General features: G+C 42.5%; 1 protein-coding gene and 1 non-coding gene across 3 annotated transcripts in view; both read left to right on the top strand.

Annotated features, from left to right (window-relative positions):
* CNTNAP5 (contactin associated protein family member 5) overlaps positions 1–23,614 on the top strand; it is a 733,870-nt gene that overhangs the window by 110,785 nt on the left and 599,471 nt on the right. The window lies entirely within an intron of this gene.
* Positions 18,081–18,154, top strand: TRNAT-GGU (transfer RNA threonine (anticodon GGU)). The gene has a single exon. It is a non-coding gene; the product is annotated as a tRNA-Thr (tRNA).

The raw sequence follows: 23,614 nt of genomic DNA, 5'->3' as shown, positions 1-23,614 counted from the left end.
CACTTTGGATCCACATCTACTAATTCCCAAAGCCGTTCTGTTTTTACCATGTTAGACTCTCTTAAGCTAATAAAGAAAAAGATGGGTATTCCCACCATGGGAATGAAGAAACACAAAATTACAGTGGGAAGGAGCAGATCAACAGCAGGGTCCTCAAATTAATAGTCCGAGTCCCTTTCTTCCCCCAACAATAAAGTCTTCAAAGTTTGACGCCACGTATCTTACTCCCCGGTGTTTGCTGTCTTGCCTTGGGTTTTTTTTTTTGGTGGGGGGCGGCATTGAGAGCAATTGACCCTAGTACATACGCAACAAACTAGAAAAACTGAGCATGCAGGTGTAGAGAATCGTAGCATAATCAAATCCAACTTACAACAGAGTTAATTTGACACACACCTAATGATATACATAATGCAATTTTGAGGCATGGTAATTAGGTCTAAATGGTAAGCTGTTGACATAAATGACTGCAATTAGGATTGCTTCTGCACAGGCAGGCCCTGTGCTAAATTTTACGTTTCTCACTTTGTTGGTTCTTTGGGATTTATAAATTATCATCATTGTTGACAGATTTTATAACTAGAGAATGCAAGGCCTTGGGAATTTGCGGCCAAAAGGCTATATTTATTTATTTGATTTTATTTGTTTGCTTACACTGTGTGTTTATACCATATCCTGCCAATTTCACAAAGGCTTTAGGAATCTTCTGCAATAACCAGATACCGTGCAACAGGAAAATATACAGATACAGCGATAAACCAAACAGCACGATCAATGAGAAAAGGAGGTTCAGACCAGAAAAGAGGCTCAAAGTTGACAGTGTTTCTCGGAGCAATGTTGAGATTATAATAACTTCTGTGAACCGACTGCTTAGTATATCCATTTATTTCTAATTATCTTCATAACAATCCTGCAAAGCAGAGATTCTAACACCCATTGTACACATAAGGTCAGAGAGACAAAAATATGTTTACAAAGTTCATTCAGCTAGCCAATTAATAAATTAAAGTTCATTCTAACTTCAAACTCATCGTCCACTACGGGGAAGGGGAGAACTGGAGGTGAGACAGAGATGAGGGGTGATGAGGGGCTGGGATTTGGAGAAAACAGACTTTGGTTCCCAGCCTCTAGAAGAGTGATGTAGACAGAGGGGACCAGAGTTAGCAGTCTGTGGTCTTGCATGATCCACGCAAACACAGGCACTCACAGGGCTGGCAGGAAGACAGCTCTGAAGACCATGAGCACTTAGCAAGCACTCAGCACTTACTTAATGATTTATTGACAGGAGTAGACGTCAATAAATTTTAAAAAGGTATTAAGTATGTGAGAGTCCATACACTGGCATTATTAAATCTTCATCTCTGGACGCCTTCCTTACTTTAAAATAGACTTTCATACTTTAAAGGAAAAAAAAATGTGAAAGATTTCTGCACTCAATGCAAATACAGGGAGAAACTAACACAAAAACAGATGCCAACTCCCCTAGGTCACAAACGGCTAATGATGCAATGGCCCATGACACCCTCAGATCAAAATATGGAAAATGTCAGCCACTGATACTTAAGCTTTGGAAATCTTTTCAAAATTCACCCACAGACTCCACAGAGGATGGTGGGTGATGAGAAAATGTCTCGTGGTGAAATGATATTTGAAATATATCTTTAATTATGTCTTAAGATTCAGACTGTAGTCCTGCGCCCTTGACCCGAATGACCTTGAGCAAGTGTTTTATTCTTCTCCCCGTGCATATTCCACTCCGTAAAAATCCCACAAAGTAAAGCTTGAATAATGCAGTGCACTTAGAGTTCATGGCACTGAGCCTGGCACTTAATAAGTGCTCAGTAAATGGTGGGTATTTTTATTGAAATTATTGAATGAAGTGACGGATACATTTAAAGGAGTAGTGGAGACTGGAGTTGGGGCATGTGAATATGTCATCAAAACAGTGTTTTTGTAGATAAAATTCTGTTTTTGATCCCCCTCCTCATAAAAGGATTATTTTTGAACAACAATAAAAAAAATTGACTCCTATTGAGAGTTCGCCCATATTGCATATTTAGCTGGTGCCTGGCATTGTCCTAAGAACTTTATCAGCATTAATTCATATACTCTTCATAATCAAATTATGAGGTAGGTCCTTTTATCATCTGCATCTTAAAGACAATAAATCAAGGCACTGGGAGATTAAGTGACTCACCAGACGCAGCCCAGGTAAAGATGGCAAGGCTGGGCTTTCCAACCACACCATCCAATGTACCTAGTTTGACTGCTGGTAAGTTTAACTCAAGTTGTCCACACTGGGCAGATAAAACCCTCATCACTGATTTGGAAATGTCTGCCCTGCTGTTAAAATTAAAGCAACGTGATTCTCTGCCTTTATTAAAAACAATCCTACCTTCACCCATAATTTGAAATAAAGAGAGAAAAGTAGAAATCAAAATAAGGGTAAGATCTTTGGGGGTGGGCGGGGAAAAGATTTCTTCTAAAATTAACAAAGGGGAAAAACACTAACGGTTCCCATTTTGCAGCTAAGCTTGGAATTATTTAGTGACTATATGACCACATGGATTAGAGACAGTGAGAATTACATTAACACCAAATATATCATACAGCGTATTTCAGGGCCAGCCTCTTGGGTATGTCGCCATGACTCTGGGCCTCTCTGCACCTCCTCGCACCCCTAAAGTAACCAGGTACAATCCCCCAAGGTAGGCAGAGCAGCACGTTGAAACCGACGTTTCTCTAAAGTAAACGTTACGCTTCAAAGTTGAAAACAGAAAGTGGGCGGGGCCAAGGTGCGAGTGACAGCGTACCCCCAAATATTCCTTAACCATCCTGTTCCTGAACTGCCCCAGCACCATTTCACATTTAGAATGATGGGACTGTAGATGTGGGAACAGTCCATAGAGCGTATTTAGTACCATCCATCCTTTCATTTCACAAGTGGGGAAAAATGAGGGCTCGAGATGGAGCAAGAGGAACTCGTGTTGGAACCAGATGCGAGCATCCCCTGACCCGCACGCCAGCGACCTTGACAACACCACACTGCCCCCCGCAGGTCACAAGGAGAACAGCGACCTGCTCCCTCCAAGCCCGAGAAGCGAGACCACCACGCTGTTACTTTGTTTATACCCTTATCATCACAGGAAACTCTCGGAAGGGAAACTTCTTATCAATCTACCCACAGAGCTTTCAGTTACTACAAATGTCAAGACGGGATTAGCATGCCTCGAGGAGTCAGGCATGGGGGTCTAAATCTGATCCCCGTGGCGTTGCTCCAAGAAGACCGGACAGAAATGCTAGCTGCTGGGGTCCATCATTCCCCAAGAACTTAAACAAGCAAACTCTGTCCACCTCCCTCCCATAAAGGTCAATGAAAGCAACACTGGATTTGCTTGAAGCTCCCGTTTTGAAAGTAATGTGTTTTTCCTCCCTCATATCTACAACTGAATTAAAACGACTCCATCATAAACAGCCTTCAACATTATGTGTAACCTCCTGGTTTGCCCCGTGATATATCCCCTTTGTCTTTTGCTTCATTTTTCCAACTTAAGGAAAAGAGGGGGGAAAAAAAGAATATTCATTCTTCTACGACGAAGAATAAGTCTCCTCTTTTTTTTTTTTTTTTTTTTAAAGTTCAAGTTATTGTCTCTGTGTACAGTTTTAGAAGAATGGAGCTCTCCTCTTACAAACAGTCACAGCTTAATCATTTTCCTTCTCTGTTCCAAGGTCTGGGACTCTGTTCTTCGCTTCACTTACGTAGCTGGAATCTAACCAAATATTCCTTTTTTTAAGTCTGTGTTTATGCATCATATTTGTTTTCAGTGGATTTCAAAACATGACTGTTCTCCTTGTGTTTGGGCTCTGAAGACATCAAGAGGCATGCCAAATGGGAGAGCGTGTGCCTGCATTCTGGGAGTCAGTCAGCCATTCATGCAAAGAGACTTTTTCAGTTCAGATATATTCAGACACTTCTCTGTGCTTAGATACAGCTGTGAATGTGGCAAAAACCCTGCCCTCGTGGAACTTACATTCCAGTGAGGGATACAGGCAGCAATCAAATACAGAGGTAATAATATAATTACAGATAGCTTTAAGTGGGAAAAAAAAGAGAAAGAGAGAGAAATAAACTCCACTTAGGGCAGGTACTTTATTTGAGATAATATTTTTCTAATAATGTCTCTTTGATGAATTGATATTAGAACAAATGCTGAAATAAAGTGAGGGAGCAACATTTGGAAGAACATTCTCGGAGGAAGGAGCAGTCCATGAGACTAAGACATCCTTGATTAACAGGAGGCTCTCCAGGAGGGCCAAGGTGGCTGTTCCAGAAGGGACGCATCAGGAGGGGAAAGATGAGTGAGCAAGGACAGGGTATAGGGGGCCGCGTAGATCACATGAAGAGAACTGAATTTGATTCCAAGTGTGATGAGGAGCCATGGGAAGCTTTTGTGCAAGGTTTACATGACACAGTTTCAGTATTCTTAAACCCACCTGGCTGACACTGTGGAAGGAAGACTTTAATGGGAAAGAGAGAGGCTGCAGGATTTGTCCTAAGGTACCTGATGGTGGGGGGAGAGGGGGTGTGGTATGAAAGCATAGAGTAGTGAGATTTTGTGAGGAGAGGCTTGACCTCAACTGTGGGATCTAGATCCTGTTGTATATCCTGCAGGGGATGGTTATAAGCCATCATGAGAAGACATCCAGTATGTCTAGCAGAGCAGCTATTGTAATAAATGTAAAAGTCATATTTTTTGAAGCAACAGACCAGGATTTAATCTCAGTTTAACTAGTCACTGGCATGGTGTATGATCGTGTGCATCAGGTAAGCCCTCTGAGGTTGTGTCCCTCCTCTGTAAAAAGTGTATAATAATGACCATCTCCCGTGGTGGTTTTGAGAATTAAGAGCACATGTGGAAGCACCTGTGTAGAGTGAATGCAGCTTAGCAGCTGCGTGATTTGGGACTAGATCTCTTCATCTCTGTTTGCCACTGTTTTTTCTCTGAAATGGAAATGGCTGATATGTTTGTGATGATCAAATAAGGAAACACATCTGTAGTTTTTGCCAGAATGTCTGGCATGTAGTCCATGCTTCAAAATGCAAGGTGATATAAGGATTGTCACCTTCCCCTCCCCTCCCCTGCCCCAGGCACATGAGACACACATTTTCAGATTAAAGATTGAGAATGGCTTTATATGCTCAGCCTGATAAATGTCTGCAAGCCTCTTTCTCTGCCTTTGCATCACTAAAAGCTGGAGCAGAGGCTGAGCATAAGGCCAAGGACATTAGAAAGAACGTGAAATAGTCTTTATCTGCTCCTGCCACTCGTTACCTGACTGTGGGCAAGTCCCTCCCCGTCTCGTACCATTGCATCCATTTGTGTCTTATTCATTCCACACACATTCAGTGGTCCATTCCATTCCAGGGCACGAGACACTGAAAAACATGCCCCCTTGCCAACTAAATACATAAAAAGCAAAGATAGGTGCTAGCTACCCTGGAAATCCACACAGTTCAGAGCGGAAGTCCCAAACTGATGGCGCAAGGGTGGCTCATGTGTGGTCCATGTGTTTAAAAAAATATATATATATATTATTTCCCATATTTAAAATCAGGAGTGTTTTACATTTAAAGCCCCAGCTTGTTGACTTTTCGTTGTACAAATATGAATATTTTACCACAATTATATGGAGCGGTGTAGCAGTTGGCTCTCTCCATGAGGCATGTGCCCTCAACCCCCAAAACTCCTGGTCCCTTTCACACCCAGCCCACTCATTCATCCACGTTACCTGGTGGGTACACAGAGGATTACGAGGGTGAAACCTTGGCTGATTCCAAGAAAGAGTATGGTTTAGACATGGAGACTCTCCAAATATCCAGATCACAGAATTCATTTTTCTGATTGAAACGTGAATGCTAATGACCCAAACAGCGAGTCTCCAAACAGCGGGTTGTTTGCGCTGTGCTTTGCCTGCTCCATTTCATCACATCTCTCTCCTGTGGCTTAACAGCTGTGAGCTTGTGAGCAGCACATGGATCGGGTTCCACGGACTGCCATTCTGTTTAAAACTGATGCGCTGTAATCCTAATGAAAGCAACATGTGGAAGATTTTAGAAAAATAATGGTACGTCGTTCTCATTAGAGCTGATAAAACAGAACTCCCAGTTAATCATTAAAAGCTTGGAATTAGCTGCACTTACTTGGATTTAAGAACAGGGAGCCCAAGGATGGGGAAGTGGGCGTGGCTGCCCTCCAGATCTGCTCAGATCTCAGAGAGGCAGGTCAGCTCGGATCCGCTGATACGGAAGCATCATTAGCTAACGTTAGGCTGGGTAACGCCAGGCTCCTGCTTACCTTGCTGTCTTACTGCCTTCCACTTTTGCTTCTTCTAAATTGTGGTGGTAATTCTACTGCTGGGCCAGCAACACAAGCTGGTTAGCAGAAGTCAAAAAGAAAGCAACCATTTCCAATCCCTGAGGTCTCTTTCTGTGCAATCTTGGCCACCACGAGGAAGAAATGGGACAAAGGGGTGCACAATTAGAATATTCACACAGATGAAGACTAAGTTACTGGAGCGATGAGGGGTCTGTAGCATCCAAGGGGTTCCCAAGAGAGACACAGCTCTCCCTCTGTCCTTTGACAAAACTACCTTCATCCCCTCTCTGAACTTTCCCCCGGGATGGCATGGGCAGGACTAGCCCTGCTCCGTTCCCACTTTTCCTCCTTTTCTTGCTTTTCTTACATACTGTCATTTGTATCCGGAGGCAGCGTGTAACACAAGGAAGCACGGTCATGGCCCCGGGAAGTTCAGTTCTCTCCAAGGTCTCTGCTCCACGTGGTGGAAGGCCACCTTGTGTCTCAGGTTTATGAAGACAGATGACTCTTTGCTCTTCTTAATTGATTGTCCTTTTGTCCCATCATCTCCCCTAAATTCTCCAGATTAACATATTCTATTTTGCAAACTATGCCTCACAGTTCTTTTTCAAAATAAAAGATTCCTAATCAATGCTCAGGAAAACCCTCATAATTTCTCCTCCCACCCAAAGAAGAGCTTATGGAAACCACACGCAATTCAGAAAGCAAAACAAAACAAAACAAAACAAAAAAATTCCTTCTGCTTTTCAAAAAAAAGGGAAAAAGTTTGAGAGCTGGTCTTTGTTTAATCTATGTCCAAACGTGATTGCAGAGTTAAGGTCATAAGAGATGGAAGAGGTTCCTGATACATTCCAGGGTCCATTTTTATTTGGCCATTTAAACTGCTCAGCACACATGGAGTCGCCGTTAAAAATAAAATACTTTTTTTTTTTTTTTTTTTAAGATTCTCACTTTTCCCAACATTGTATCAAAATTATTGGGGGAAAAAATATTTTCTTGCTTTTTTTTTTTTTTTTAAGTGTAAACACAAGGCAGCACATTTTATGTGGAGAAACCGATTTCCTCCGCGTGTGGTGTCCCTAGGATTCCAGAAACCTTCGTGGGACTCAGAGGACAGACTGTCTCCACCTCTTGTCAGGCAGCGGGCAGAGGCCTGTGTAGACGGGACCTCAGGGACCGATGGGCTGCCTCGGGGAGGGGGAAGGTCAGAGCTGCTCTTCTGGGCAGGAGGGGCCAACCCGCATGATTGCAAGAGTCCAGAGAGGTCACGTTCACGAAGAACCACCTTCCCCTTCTTAGAGCTGATGGTCCACCCCTGAGGTTTGTTGAAGATGGTCCCCAGTGATGCGAGGCCGAAGGAGGCTGTCAAACACATTTACGGCAAAAAAGGAGGAAAGGGAGGCGCAGGGAGGGGGCAGGAAACGAAGGTGGAAGAGAGGGCAGAGCGCCAGGGCGGACGGAAGTACCAGATCCAGCCTTAACCAGGGGCGCACCTGCCGTGGGAGGCAGGGCAGCAACCAGCCCGCGAACGGCCGCGCGGGGGCCCGGCCGGGGAGCGCGTCTCTGCGCTCCGTTCTGCCTGCAGCGTCTGCTCTCCGCGCCCCGCTCAGCCGCCACCCCGGGGCTGGCGGACGGGCCTGGCCTTCACCCGCCGCAGGGCAGCGGCCGCGGGGCGCTGGGCCTTTCCTAAAAGTTTGCACAGATCCCACGTGTAAGTGATTCCGTAGGGTATTTTTCTTCCTCTTTCTGACTTACTTCACTACACTAAAAATTGAAAACATATATATTTATCTTTAAAATTATATCTTTGTGTAATGTATATAATCTTTTAAATATGTTTTTATATAATATATTTAGCTTTAAAGTATACCTTTATATAATATATTTATCTTTAAAAATGTACCTTTATATTTATCTTTAAAAATATACCTTTATATAATATATATTTATCATTGAAAATACATATTTACATAATATATACATGCATATAAAAAAGTTTATTTAGAGGGTGAGAAGGCAAAAGTGTTCACAGGCCTTGGGCTCTTAGAGAGCAGAGGGCTCTCGACTGTTAAAACATAATTCTCCACTGGCAGGATTCCTTTTCTTTTTTTTTTTTTTTTTTACATTTTAATGAGCTTTCTGTCCTTCATTCAAGAGAAGACAGCCCATGGACTGAGGGAGTACAGAGCCTCGCAGGCAGGGACCCCATCCCTGAGGGACCTGGGGCAGGAGCGAGATTTCCCGAGCATCAGAAACAGTGCAGGGCTGGCGAGCCGGCTGGAGATTCCCTGGTGAGGCCCAGGGGACCCCGCGGGATCCTCCGTCCTCTGGGTCCTGTTGTTTGCTGGCAGCTGTGACAACCATAACGCTAGCTCCCAGCGCGCCATGGACTGGGAGAAAGTTTTTTTCCTACTAAACTTTCAGCTGAATGTTGAGAGATCCTGGACTCACCCTGTCCTGCTCTGGTCGGAAGGAAAGGATCCTTTAGGAAACGTTCTTGATTTTTTTCAAGTATGGGCCAGCGTGTCCCGCAGAGGGTTTGGCTGGGCCAGAGGAGAGGGAAGACCCGGGAAGGAAGAGGCGACTCAAATTGTCGAGCATCTTCTGTGAGATGGAAACATCAACACAGACCCCGGGGGGCCTCCAATCCTCCGTAGGGAAAGGTGGGGTGAAAATAAACAGAAAGAGCAAAAGTTATTACCGTTACTATTAGCAATTTTTATTCCACGCCCAAACCAGGCTGAGCATGCGTAGAAATTAACACAGATTGTCAACTGGGGATCCATCGACGGCTTTGAGGCTGACTCAGGTTTAGAAAGATGCCTGCATCAGACCTCCCCGGCCACCCAGGTAGCACACCCCACACCCACCACCTCCCAGGTAGAAGCAAAGGCCAGGGTGATGCGCCAAGCAGGTGTCCACTCCCACAAACGGCCTTTCCTTAGGTACTGTTTTCCTTCCAGTTGAACCTGTTCTATGTGTAAAACTTTGCACCTTCAATCAATCCACGTCGTGGGGTCCAGCAGGCCACTGCCTGGACAGTAAAAGAATTTACCAAAGAGAAAGAATGAAAATAGGAAAAGGAGTGTATTAGGTCACACTGCCTTAGATAGCTGCAGGTCACTCAGAGGAGAGGTGCCTGTGTGAGCACTGAGGGCTGGCTGCTGAGGTTTTTCATCAGGGAGGGTCACGTCAGGTACCGAGGGGTCACAAGGTCTGTGCACAATGTTTTGTTTTAATCAACTTATTTATTTTTAATTGAAGTATAGTCTTTTATGATGTGTCAATTTCTGGTGTACAGCACAATGGGCACACATCTCTGGTTGGCTGCAGGTGAGGTTAGGAAGTTCAGCATCTAAGAAGGGCAGGGAGGTTTGACTGGTGTGGTGAAGACTTGGGCAGAAAGGAACCAGCCTGAGCTATCATGAGATCAGGCATGACCTGGGGCTGACAAGTTTGCCAGGGGAAACACGCCCAGTCAAGAATGTACTTTATCTGCTGAGCCATCGCAGGCAGACATCTGAGAGCCCAGGAATGGGGGTCCTTGGACTTTGAAGGACGCCAGTTGGCCCCACAGTCCAGATGATTGCTGGGCTATGGAATTAATTCCTTTACTATTTCTTAGTGTCTAATGTCTTCACCTTTTAAGTAGGCGTGTTGCTTTCCACTAGACCTTATCTGAGTTCTTGATATTATCATTCAGTTGCTAGCTGTCTATAGGCTGACCAGCCTGAACAAAATACAGGGATTAATTGGTGTTTCCTATGTACCGCGATATCCGTTAGTTATTCTGACATCTCAGTTAATGTTGTAGTTTTCACGGGCCCTGGTAGACTGCCATTAAGCTTGGGTTCTACTAAGATGACAGAGTCCACTTCGGCCTCAGTCCTTCAAAGGCGGTACTTCTTGACCATCTGGGGCTTGAAATGTTTTTGTTTCTGTGATGCTGGTGGTGATGGTTCTATTTTGTTTGTTTCAACTCCAGAGATTAAGGCAGACTTTTAAGCTGCCTACATTTTCCCTTAGACCCTTGGTGGTTTGCTTATTGTCATAGGATTGGCATAGTTTATAAACAGATGTTGGAGGCAGTCATTTGAATAAGAAGAGAGTGTATGTGTGTGTGTGTATATATATATATATCTATCTCAGAATTTCAGAGCTCTTCCAAGAAAGACTGTCAAAATTAGTCCCTCACCCACCCACCCACAATCCGCTCTCACCCCGTTCCTGTCTCTGGCTGTGTATACACATGCATGGATGCTCAGTCTGCAACTTTAATCAGATACGGGGAATGTACACATGGAAAGATCAATTTCGCTTAGGAAATGAATGCGTGCTTTTCTTTCTTTCTCTCCTTTTTGAATCACAAAACAATGACATGAAAGTGTCCCTTAGGGTGATCACATGATCATCAGGCACTGCATTCTGCAAAACCGGGAGCGATCAACATTCAGGATGAAGATGCTGCCTTTAATTACATGAAACATCGGTCTGCAAGTCGCATGGGGTGGGAAGGGGAGTTTTATGCTAATTCACCCAAAAGACAAATGCACTTCCAACTTTCAACTATTAAAATCCAAACCCTGTGGCTCTAGCAGAATTAATAGGATTCCGATTCGTTCCTGATAGGTTTGACTTTTAGATTTCAATAGTTGGCCCCACACCTGTGCTTGGGGCTGCTGTCTGCTCACTTCTGCTCCCAAAGGAGAAGTCTATTTCAGAAAACACTTTTTTTGTATTTCCATCAAAACCTGGAGGGCATCTCTGAAAAATAAACCTGCAGTACTTTATTTTTTTTCTTTCCCTACCAATGTGATTTGGATGATTCCACACTAAAGGAAAGAGATGAAAAGCCATGAGTTGAAAAACATTAAGACTGTAAATAAGGGGGAGCAAGGAGCTTGGCTTGAACCACAATTAATTTCATGAAAGTGTATTCTGAGAGTTTACAAACAATGCATGAAAATGCACAATGGTCTTTGACAGGACTTCAGAGAGTCTACAGGGCTGAGATGATTTCCATCACAGAAAATCAATTTCCTGTAAATGGTGAAGAAGCAAAGATTTTAGGCTCACATCAGATATGATTCTCAAGAGTCTATTTTCTGCTTGTTTTCTGGAAGCGCTCAATGGAAATTTGAAATAGATATTTTGTACCATCGTTTAATTTCCCTTCGTTCTTTCCATTGTCATTGGCGATAGCAAAGTTAATGTTTTATGTATATTTTTAGACCCAGTTTTCGTCCACAAAATATTCAGTACAGTTGAGTACATATTGGATGCTCCTTGTTTTCAGCCTGCACATAAATGCTAGTGAAAGATGGAGAAAAGATAAATGTGCCCAGTGGTAAGTCCCAATTGCCATCCCCCATCCTCTGGTGGTCAGGAACCCAAAGTCTGGACCTATATAAATTGAAAAGAAAATGGGAAGTTTAGAAATATTAGATGAGGCCAAAATAGCATATAAATTCAAGATGAGTTTTACTATACTGATGATAGCTAATCCCAACAATTGATAGAAATCATTTAAAGAATTATGATACTCTTTGGTAATTTCTTACCTGAAAACTTAACAGTTAAGAAATGTTTCCATTTTCTGAGCTCTGGATTCCAGGAAGGAAAAATCACCCCCCTGCCAACTCCAGCTCTGCTGTGTAAGTAACAGGAAATGCCTTCCTCTGCTGGTTCATTTCCTCTTATTGTTCACATTCAATGGGCCCCTCAGCTACAGCGTGGTACCTCCTTCTCCCTTCAGATCTATTGAGCCTGGTAAAAGCCGACAGCTTCTACGAAAAAAATAAAATAAAATAAAGCTGGCTCAGAGACACCCAGGAGCACGATGAATTGTCCTTTTGCTAGAGAAGTGCAGGGAGGTTTGAGAAGCCAGAAATGTTCATCCAGCAGAGTCCACTCATTTATACCTGTCAACTGAAATAAAGGCACAACCTGAAAGTTGAGAGTTCTATTTCACTTGGGGGATGTTTCTGAGGATGTGATTCCCTCGAGCCCGGGATGACAGCCTCTCAGATCGTTCTGAGGGACTGCTCCGAAGAGGTAGGGGAGGAGCCAGGATGTACAGGAGTTTTTACAATAAAGACCAGGTCGTCAGAGCATTAAAAATTACTGTTAATTAAAGAAAACCAGGTAGTCTAGTGAAGGAATTTAGCACTTTTCCATGCATGGTGTGAATGAAAAATACTGCAAACCACATCAGTAAACAAAGAATGCTGAAGCCATCAAGTCATCAGTGGCTGCCGCTGCCCCCCAGGGAAGACAAGCCTGCAGCCCAGCTCTGCAGCCACTCACAATGGTGCACCCTGAGGGGACTCAGAACAAGAAAGGACAGGATGCTGGCCCTAGATAGCTAGGTGCTTGTCAAAGGAATGAATTCAGTGAGCCCAAATGTTTGCTCCCTCCCATACAGAGAAAAGCACTAAATTCTTTAACTTGAGATGCCTGGTTTTCTTTAGTTAACAAGTAAGCTTTTAATGTTCCAACTACCTGGCCTTTGTTGTAAAGCTCCTGTATATCCTGGCTCCTCCCCTACCTCTTGGGAGCAGTCCCTCAGAGCCATCTGAGAGGCTGTCATCGTGGCTCGAGTCCTCTAGCCAAATAAAACATAACTCTCAACGTTTAGGCTGCGCATTTATTTCAGTCGACAATGGGGAAGTGCAAAGGTCTGGGCTCATTGAATTCATTCCTTTGACAAGCACCTAGCTGTCTAGGGCCAGTGTCCTGTCCTTTCACGTCCTGAGTCCCCTCAGGGGGCACAGTTAGGGTGGCAGCAGAGGCTGGGCTGCCTGCTTGTCTGATTCTTGAGTTCCCTCCGCTCACTCTCAGGGGTGGCAGTAGACTGATGACCTGATGGCCACAGCATGGTTTGCAATATTTTTCTTTCACACACTGAGACATTAAAAGACAATAAAAACTGATCTCCTTTAAAAGACTTTTAATACCATTTTACATTTAATTTCACTTGAATATGAATTTCCTATTTATATTTATTTTTATATAATACTATGTCTTTTATAAAACCCTTGATGTTTCTTTGAATAGCCTTACCAATTAGTACGGTATCTAGCTTTGGGAGTTCAATGAATAATTGTAGAATGAATTAAAGTGTATAGGAATTTCTGTGCTCCTAAGAGTGATTTTATTGTGTTTCTGAGCCAAAATGCTATCATGTAGAATTCCCTTCCTTGTATGTCATCAAGCTGTGGCCACGTGGGATTTAATTTAGAATATCAGACGTCATGAAGATATTCTAGGAATGCATTACCAATATGCAAATACATAGGTCAGGTGGGGAAGGGATCCCGTGAACCACAGGAAAATTGTGACAAGGTAGGAGTCCTGGTTCCAGTCCCAGCTCTGGGCTCCACTGTCTGTGTGTGGCTGGGCAAGTTACTTCTTTTTGTGTGTTTTATTCCTCCTTTACCTAAGGAAAGCTGCGTTGTTGCCGGTGACTAGGTTCTTGTCTCATAATAGAAAGAATTCAGAGACAAGACATGGAGGTTAAGAAAGTAAAGTGAGGATTTATTAAGGGATGGATGGTACACTCTCAAGGGGAGAGCAGCAGACTCAGGTGAGCAGCTGCCCTGAGTTTTTTTTTTGGCAAGTTGGTTACATAGAGTATAAAAATGAATGGGTGGAATATTCATTGAGGAGGGAAGGGTTTGGGGTCATATCCCCTGATTTTCATCCCAGCTCCACCTTCACGAGGGGAGGAGGGATTTTTGTCCTTATTTAGTCTGGATCAGAAGTTTCACAGCGTCGGTGCATGATGGGTGCTTCTCATCTGCAAGGCTAGTTTTATTAAAATGAAGGCATAGTGTGCAAAAGATTACATTTGGACACTGGAGATTCCTCCCTTTTCCCACCTTTCTTTGTCGGCCTCCAGGCCACTTGTCACCCCAAAATGTGTGACTGCTTATCAGTCCAGAGGTTTCTGCTTTTCTGGGATCCCTGGTGCTTACATGATGTAGGGTTTCCTGCATTTGGCCCCTGCCCCTCCTTTCTGCCCAATTCCTGCCATTTAGCCTGCATCCCCCTTTCTCTGTTCATATCTAGGTGTCCGGCTGCCTGTCCTAACAGTGTGTCTCCTGCCTGCATTACAGGTTTGTGGGGGGAGGCAAACACTATGACCAATGCATGGTATACATGTGGAAGATGGTATTATTTATACAATGATGATAGCAGCGTTAGTTGTACAGTAGACCTTACACACAGCAAGTAGACTAGGGTTTAAAGTTGGCTATAAGACTGAAGGGCATGTCATGATTTTGAATGTGTTAGAAAAAAAAAAAGTCATTCCAACAGCTAAGTACAGTTTTGACTTGGCTCATAGACCTTTAATTATCTACAATTTGGGGGGAATAGACTGAAGATTAAGCCTTTCTAAATATGATTCCTTCCCCCAAAGAATCAGACTTGGGAGCACACTCGTAGTCATTATACGAATCTCATTATTCTATAGTGGCAGAAAAACAATTACGTGTTTGTTCCTTATCTGCCAACTTAGTACCCATCCCTTCCAGGAATATTGTCAATCAGCACTGGAAATCACCCTCACATTCCCTTCGAAGGAAATGTGAAAAGGTAATTATTCTAAACGCAGTTATGTATTCCTCGTTAAACGTCGTGGCAAGTGAAATTATAGACAATATCTCATTTAATTCTCAAAGTATTTCTAACAGGGGAATTGATCACCTCAGTCTTACAGATGAAGAAACTGGGATTGAGGAATGGGCGGCAACTTGCTGCAACTCACACAGCTGTTAGGAGACTCAGATCTGACCCCAGGTGTCTGACTGCAGAAGCCTACATCTTTGCTTCCACTACCTCCAGACAACCTGAGGCTCGTATCAGTCAAGTCAAGCATGCTGACCTTGGCACAGCAAAGCTGTGGAACCCACTTCATCAGTGACAAATCCAGGAACACATCCTCTAGCCTCATCTCTCCTGTTCCTTAACCATACATTTCTACTTACGTATTTTTCAGTTACTTGAAAACTTCTCCAATGTTTTTACAAACACCAAGCACCTGCCATGTAATGTCACCTTCTCTTTCTTGCCTTTAAGTCATTCTTCATCTCTAAGATATTACGTTTTCTCTCCACTTACCTTCTGCCTGTGTGTTTAGTACCAAGAAAGCGACCCTGGCTGGGTTGTTTTCTCTTCTTCCAGTCAGAAGCTTTCTTCCATTTTGTTCCTCACTTTTTCACTTTTATTCTCCCCAGCATTTCAAGCTTAAATTTTGCCTTCCTTACCGTGAAACCTCTGCATACTGGATGGAGAATCTCTGTGATTCATTCTCGCAAGTAGCAAAGAAGTGGCAAATCAATCTCTCAATATGGAAGACCCTTCACATGCTGCTTGTTCATTTTTGTGATTTGCACAATCCTTCAGTCTCCAGTTTAGAGGTTATTTCTGCCAGGAAGTAGATCTGATACCTCAGGATGATTAGATTCTTCTTTTCTATGGCCATTTATTTTTGTACCCCGACCACTGAACATAGTGATTGGCATTTAATAAACATTCACTCATGAAAGAATAGACGAACATTTTAACAAGTGAATGAAATATCTGCCTGTAAGTGATGAGTGGCTTTAAAATTCTTCATTTCTCTGATTCCGTTTATAATAGCTTTCTAAAAGATAGAGTCTCTGCTAATTATTTTATGGCAACCTTGAAACCCTGGTAACTATTTTCAATAAATTGTAAAAATGTCTATTTTCCTTTGAAATACATTCACGTCTTCTGAAAAGTTGAAAATGAAATGTATGTTCAGTGTGTTGCAATCCAGGGAAATCAATTGATATTGAATTTATGTCACTGTGCTTCTGCTGGGTTGAATAGCTTCCTTTCAGAAACCATCATCCATTGCATTAATCAATCTAATCAAATAGTAAATCACAGTCAATCCTTTCTCACTCCACAAATGTATAAAACACAGTTAATGCATTTTATTGCAACCCCCCATGTGGCTGCTTTCTATTCTTTTTTTCTTTTTTATGGAAGGTTATAATGAGATAGACTTAATTTATTCACACATTCATTCAAAACCCATTCTTAGTGTGATGCACAAGGAACATCTCAAAGGCCGAGGAGGGTCGAGAGGTGAAAGATAGCATCCTCCCCTCAGATGTTCATGCTCAAGGCAGGGAGGTGGATAAGGCGATCATGGTAACAGATCATGTTCGTAGGTCGAAGATAGACAGATACCCAGGATTTTAACAAAGAGCAGAAGAGAAAACCGCACAGGTCAGGAAATGCGGGGGATTCCAGAGGAAGTGATGCACCTGCTAACAGAGGGGAGATTCTGGAGGGGTGGTGCATGGGCTTGGGGCAGGAAGGAGGCGCTCAAGACAGGGTTGGAGGGAGAGAGAGATCTGTGTGCAAAGACAAGTCAACAGAAATGATGGGGACACATTTGGGACTGAAAATATATTGGCTGGATTATAGGAACTTTGGATTTGCATTTCTAAGAGGTTGGAAGGAGATAAAGCTAGAAATAACTGCAGGAAACACTTCTTTTTAATGTTTTTTTCATTTGCATTCTTTTCATTGAAGGATAGTTTACAATGTTGCATCAATTTCTGGTGTACAGGGTAATGTTTCAGTCATACATACACGTACACATATTCTTTGTCATATTTTTTCTTATTACAGGTTAGTACAAGATATTGAATATAGGTCCCCATGCCATACAGTAGGACCTTGTTGTTTATCTATTTTATATATAGTAGTTAATATCTGCAAATCGCAAACTCCCAATTTATTCCTTCCCACCCCCTTTCCCCCCATAACCATAAGTTTGTTTACTATGTCTGTGATTTCATTTGTTTTGTAAATAAGTTCATTTGTGTCATTTTTTAGAGTCCACGTATAAGTAATATATGATATTTGTCTTCCTCCATATGATTTACTTCACTTAGTATGATGATTTCTAGGTCTATCAATGTTGCTGCAAATGGCATTATTTTATTATTTTTTATGGCTGAATAGTATTCCATTGTATAAATATACCACATCTTCTTTATCCAGTCATCTATCAATGGACATTTAGGCTGTTCCCGTGTCTTGGCTATTTTATATAGTGCTGCTGTGAACTTTGAGGTGCATGTAGGATATATGCCCAGGAGTAGGATTGCTGGATCATAGAGTAAGTCTATTTTTAGTTTTTTAAGGAGACTCCATACTGTTTTCCATAGTGGATGCACTAATTTACATTTGCAAGAACCACTTCTAAAAGGACCACATATTCCCTTCCAGCATTTTGCGGGGAGGTGGAGTTAAAATAAAAGAGCTGTATGATCAGATTAATACTTGGAAGCAACACTCTGGTGTAGAGCTGTTGTATAAAATATAGTTAAATTTCAGACAAGTAAGTTTTAGTACAAGCACATTCCAAGTATTGTGTTGGACATACACTAAAAACATTATTCATTTCTGCCCTAAAAATTCAGCTTCCACTGGGTACCCTGTACTTTTATCTGTTAAATCCAATGACCTTATTCTGGTGGCAGTGTGGAGAGTGAGTTGGTGAAGAGAAAGACAAGGCAAAGAGACCAAGCTGGGGAACAAGTTATGAAAATCTAGATTCCCCTTTGAACCGCAGTGCCAGTAGGGAGGCTTTGTGCTAGATTCCAGGATGTGGACCAGCTTATTGTGGGCACTGAGAGTCAAAGAGGCAAAACTTAGAGGGCGGGGGTAGCTCAGTGGTAGAGTGTGTGCTTGGTATGCGTGAGGTCCTGGGTTCAATCCCCAGTACCTCTGTTTAAAAAGGTAAATAAATAAAAATAAATCTAATTACTCCCTACTCCCCCTCTACCTCAAAAGAGAGCCGAAGCTTGAAAAGAAAGACTGTCTTTAGATCTTTAGATCTCACTCAGAAGTCATTGGATATTTTGGAATGGTAGGCAGTTTTACTGACAAAGAGATGCATGGGTTGAACTGAGGAGAGAGAAGCATGTATGCAAGTCTGTCCTGAAGGCTGCGGGCGCTGTAGATGCTGCGGTAATGAAGCCAGGGATGTAGAGACCCCTTGTGTTTGTCTTGGTCTCAGAGCGATGTTCTGAAACACGTAGCATATTCGTGTTTGTGTTATGCTTGGAACGTTTCAAATTCCTCTCAAAGTCATTATCTCGCATTGATACCCAGTGGTCTCACAGCCAGGGGTCACTTATATTCACCCAAATTGACCAATAAAGAAATCTACATGTCTAGAAACATTCGACCTTAGCTCTCCTAGTAAAGCACCCTAATCTGCCAGTCCCAGTTGAAATGCCTTATTTCTCGGCCCATTTTTCAGTCCCACACAAGGCTGCTCTTTGAGACCTTATTCAGTTTCATCTTGTGCATTCATATTACCAGCCACTAGACTGTTTCCAAAAAGCAAAGGTGAATCATCGCATTTTTCTAGAAACTTCCATCGTATGTACAAGGCTCTTCATAGGTGTTTGATGATCAGACTAGCATGGGCAGAGCTAGAAGTGGATACAAGTTTCTTGATATGCAGCCTTCTGCTGTTTTGGGTTTCCCCTCATACCCTTTCTTAATTCCATCCCCTGTGGAACCAGGCAGAAGTATGTTAGCAAACACAGAAAACTGTAGGCTGAAGTTCTGTGCAGAGGATACTTCATTTATCTCCAAACTCAGTGTAGGATTGGTCCCAAACTCCACTAAAGGGACAGTGCCTGTGTAAGCCGCACCAGGGTAAAGTTTAACTGTGAGATGGGGTGAGGCGTGCACACCGGACACACACGTATCCTCCTAAGACACCTCATTCTAAGTCTTGGCTCCTTTCCACCCATACTGGGGGTGTGAGTTTAGACCTCTGGAGTCACTGCCCATGTTCTGGGAGTGCTGTGCGGGGAAGGGAGTGTGAGCGGGGCCCCCTCTGCACACCAAAGGTTTACCCACCAACTGCGGATCAGCCCCTGACTAAGGGGCAGTGGTTCTCCATCGATGCATCAAATCAAGTATTTGTTTTATTTATGGTTTAACATAAGGACACATGTGTATCCTCTTGTAAATAAAATATGTGCAAAGTACATTCACTGTATATTGTATAGAAAAGCCATTCTTCGTCTAAAGTGTAAATTGAAATCCCCTGGAGAACTCGTTAGCACACAGGCTGCTGGGGTCTCAGGGTTTTGGATGCAGTTGGTCTGGGTAAGGGGCTGAGAATTGGAGGTTTTAACAAGCTCCCTGGTGATGCTGATCGTACTAATCCAGGACTACATTCTGAGAGCCATTAATACGAAATAGTGTTATAATTGTTGGTGTACACCTGCACGCATCTGTTCCACAGCTGTGTATGGTGTTTTGAGATATGTTAGTATACATATGCTTATGTGTATATTTAAATACACAAGCTCACATATATAAAACATATGCAAATAATATGCATATTTATGGAAGCTGATTATATAAATGCATATGAAAAGTTATACACTCAAACTTATAATTGTATATATACATGTGTGCATGTTTGTATACAGAAATTTAGCTATAAATGTGTTTGTAGGTGATGCCTATACAGTGTATGTACATGTGTTAATCAGCAGTGTCTTTCACTTTTCCGGCAACACCCTTAGTAAGTCAAACATCAAGCTCTATATTTTCTGTTAAAATCACCCTGAGAAGCAGTGGTTAAGTGTTCCACCCCGAGGGCAGAGCTGTCTTCATGCTGGTCCTGTTAAACTTTATTCACGGGGTGATCTTCTCAGTTCCTCTGGCGTCTCACACGCACCTGCCTGATTTCATGTGTGGAAGTGTCAGATTCAACAAGCAATGTGTTCCTTCAGAATCACCAGTGTCCTCCTATAAGGTCAGATTTCAATCATTTCATTTTTTCTGCCTCCTCTCAAGAGATAGTGCCACCTCGCTGGCATTTAACTGGCAAAATGAACGAAAATGCGGTACAAACTTAGTGCGTTGTGTTTTCCTGTGTCCTCTCCTCCTGTAGCTAGAAGCATCTGTTTTCATCAAAGGCAAACACTGTCTTTGGAGAAGGAGGAAATAAGAACCGTGGGTTTGGGGTCTGATGCTTGGGGGAGTGAGGGAGGCAGAGGGAGAAGAAAAAGAAGTGAAAGGACCACGTTTACCAGATTTCATCGGACGCTCAATATAAAAATAGCACCTCTTTTCCCACCTCCAGTCTCCTCGCTGCTCCAAAGTCCTTCGCACACAGTGGAAGAGAGGGAGGTGTGCCCTGGAAGACGCCAAGGCAAAGTGCAGGGAAGAGACCGCTGCGTGCCACCAGCCGCTGTGCCTCACAGACAAGACCATCCTCTCTTCGCATGTTACGACACCACCTTCCAATAAACATTATTCTTCCTGCATTAACTACATTGGCCGAGGTTCAGAGCCTTTTAATAGAAGTTCAAGGGCTCCCAGCTGAAAATAAAAGCACCAGAATCTGAACAAAGATCAGTCTGATTCCAGAGCTTAGGTTCAGAAATTTAGATCAGTGCTTTCCTTAAGTGATCTGTAAGAGAGGGTTAGAGAATGAATCGAAATCCCTGGGAATTTATCAAAGTACACGTGTGAGAGGGGCAGCAGGAGAGACCTGAGGGGGACTGTGCATTTTGAAGCAGTAAAATAAATCTGGGATATGAGGGATGAGAGGGGAGGTAGATGTATATGTGGTGGGCTGTCCGCTTCAGCATTCACCAAACGCAGAGCGGTGAGTCGCCCAACCAGGCATCTCCCTGGTGTCAAGTCTGAGCTTCCCCCACTTTTACATCAGCAGCTTTTATCAGGGTGTTTGACCTGTAGTACGTTCACAACGAGCAATCACTGAGCTAATTGCCCAGTTCGAGTTGGCAGTGCTTAAAGTTAGTCTTCCCCAACGAGTTCTCTCAATTTCCCGAACTCCATTTTTTAAGGGGTAAGATTTGATTTCATAAAATGAGATCAGGTTAAAGGCAAATAATGCAGAGAGAGAGAGAGAAGACATTGACTCAGCACCTGGAAGTATAAATAATCAAGGGCAGATCATCGTCTGAGATTATGGGCTGTTAGAGGTGACGGAGGTCGCTGGATGTCTGAGCAGGGCGTGGGGCTGGCTGCAGGAGTCAGGACATGGAGTGGTGGGGAGGAAAATGTTCTCATCTCACTAGTTCCCTGGGTTCTGACCTTCTGAGCTGACTTCAACAGAGGCGGGGGAGGGGTGAGCATTTGGATCTGGGGGGACAGACTGTAGACACAGAAGCCTTTCTGGTGCCCTCTTTTTCTAGGAGTATTGCTCTCAGACCCCTCACCTGAGCAGCGAGGATTCCCACTGACCAGTGTGGAGAACAGGAGATACCAAACATCAAAAAACAGTGATAAAGAGGCTGATGAGTCAGCAAAATCAGTTTCCAATGATCCTTGGAAAAGTTCTAATAAAACCCAGAGTGACACTTACAATTAAACACATTCATTGAAAAAAAAATCTGTTCATAAAAGAAAGGAAAGACAGAGAGAGAGAGAGGAAGACAGAGAATTATTTCAACATCAGCCAGCATTAAAGAGTGGCTTCTGTCATGCTTTAGACTGTCTGCTGTCGTGAAGAGGGAGATTCATCATGGCCTGAGGGATTTTACATCTGGATGCCTGGAGTCTGGCCTTGATGATTGAACCCAAGACCATGTCTAAACGGATTTCCATATTTGGAAGATAAAGCCTTTTGTCAGTTCTTCAGTGATTCCTTCCATCCAGCAGTCAGATCGAAATTAACCAAAATGTGTAGGAAACACATATTCTAACCAGGTGCATTGTCCAGAAAATTAGGGATTGTCATTTTAAATTTTAATTCCTGTTGTTTATGCAAAAAATATATATATATATTTATTTGTTGAGCACCTGTGTCAGGCATTTTTTTAGGTGCTGGACTGACTGCAATAAATAAAACAGAAATTTCTGACCAGTGGAGGGGGTTACAATAAACCAATAAAGTGTGCAGTATTCTGAATACTTTATGTTGTTTAAAACCTGCATAAAGTCTTCTCCTGGGCCTTGCTAGTCCGAGTGACTCCAGGAGCCACTGCTGGCCCTGTGAGGGATACAGCTTTGAGAGATGCTCACACATCCGCTCTGAAATTTCCTGGTCCTCTGACCCTGGACAGGTCACTGTACTATCCTGAGCTTCTATTACGATAACTCCAGTATTATAAATACTGGTCACCGTATTTATCGTGAAAGTTATTAAAGATTTTATATAAATTATAATATATATAAATGATATATTAATATATATAATTTTATATTAATATAATCTTATGTGTATTAATATATATGTGTGTGTGTGTATATGTGTGTGTGTATTAGTGTGAATGGAACTGAAAACAAGAATCTTCACTAACTTCCTGGGCCATCTTCACTCACATACTCTCGTCAACATGTTAGCTCAGGTTAATCAAGGGAAAAGAATCCTCTTCCTACAGAGAGACAGTTTTTGTTTCTCTTTGTCTTCTTTTGTTTATATCTTGTTTGTGTTTTTTAAATTTCTTTTTTATTTTATTATTATTTTTTAAATTTATGTATATGTACTGTCCATTGTTTCTAAGAACAAATTAGATCTTTAGCTTTTTAAACTTACATAGTTATCAAAGGAATAAAGCCAACCACAAAGTAACAATCAACAGAATGTGGTAATCCAGTCATAAAGGACAGTGGCGTGTGTTTACACATATTCAAGAAATCATCACCTAAGTTATAAATAATAAGTAGTTCATTTGTGTCCTCTTTTATTAGATTCCACATATCAGTGAGGTCATATGGCAGTTTTCTTTCTCTGTTTGACTTCACTTAGAATGACAATCTCTAAATCCATCCATGTTGCTGCAAATCCATCCATGTTGTTGCAAATGGCTCTATTTTATTCTTTTTAATGGCCGAGTAGTATTCCAGTGTGTGTGTGTGTGTGTGTGTGTGTGTGTGTGTGTGTGTATCACATCTCCTTTATCCAATCATCTTGTTCGTATTTTTGTATCTTATTTTGTCTGCATCTTTTGTATCTTGTTCTGTTTGTATCTTCTGTTTTGTCTCATTTTGTTTGTATTCAGTAGACCAGACAGAGGTCTGCATCTTAAGAATCGGCATGACCTTTGTCATTAGATTACTAGTGAATTCCAAAACATCTTGTAGGGTCACAGGATTGCTATTCTAAATCTATAAGTGGTACTGAGTTCCTCTCCAGGACATGGGGATTAAGGTTTGTGAGACAGAACTGCCCTCCGCAACCCCCTATA

This window comes from Camelus bactrianus, chromosome 5, assembly GCF_048773025.1.
Source record: "Camelus bactrianus isolate YW-2024 breed Bactrian camel chromosome 5, ASM4877302v1, whole genome shotgun sequence".
NCBI classification, from domain to species: domain Eukaryota; kingdom Metazoa; phylum Chordata; class Mammalia; order Artiodactyla; family Camelidae; genus Camelus; species Camelus bactrianus.
This window is presented reverse-complemented; position numbering and strand designations above follow the sequence as displayed.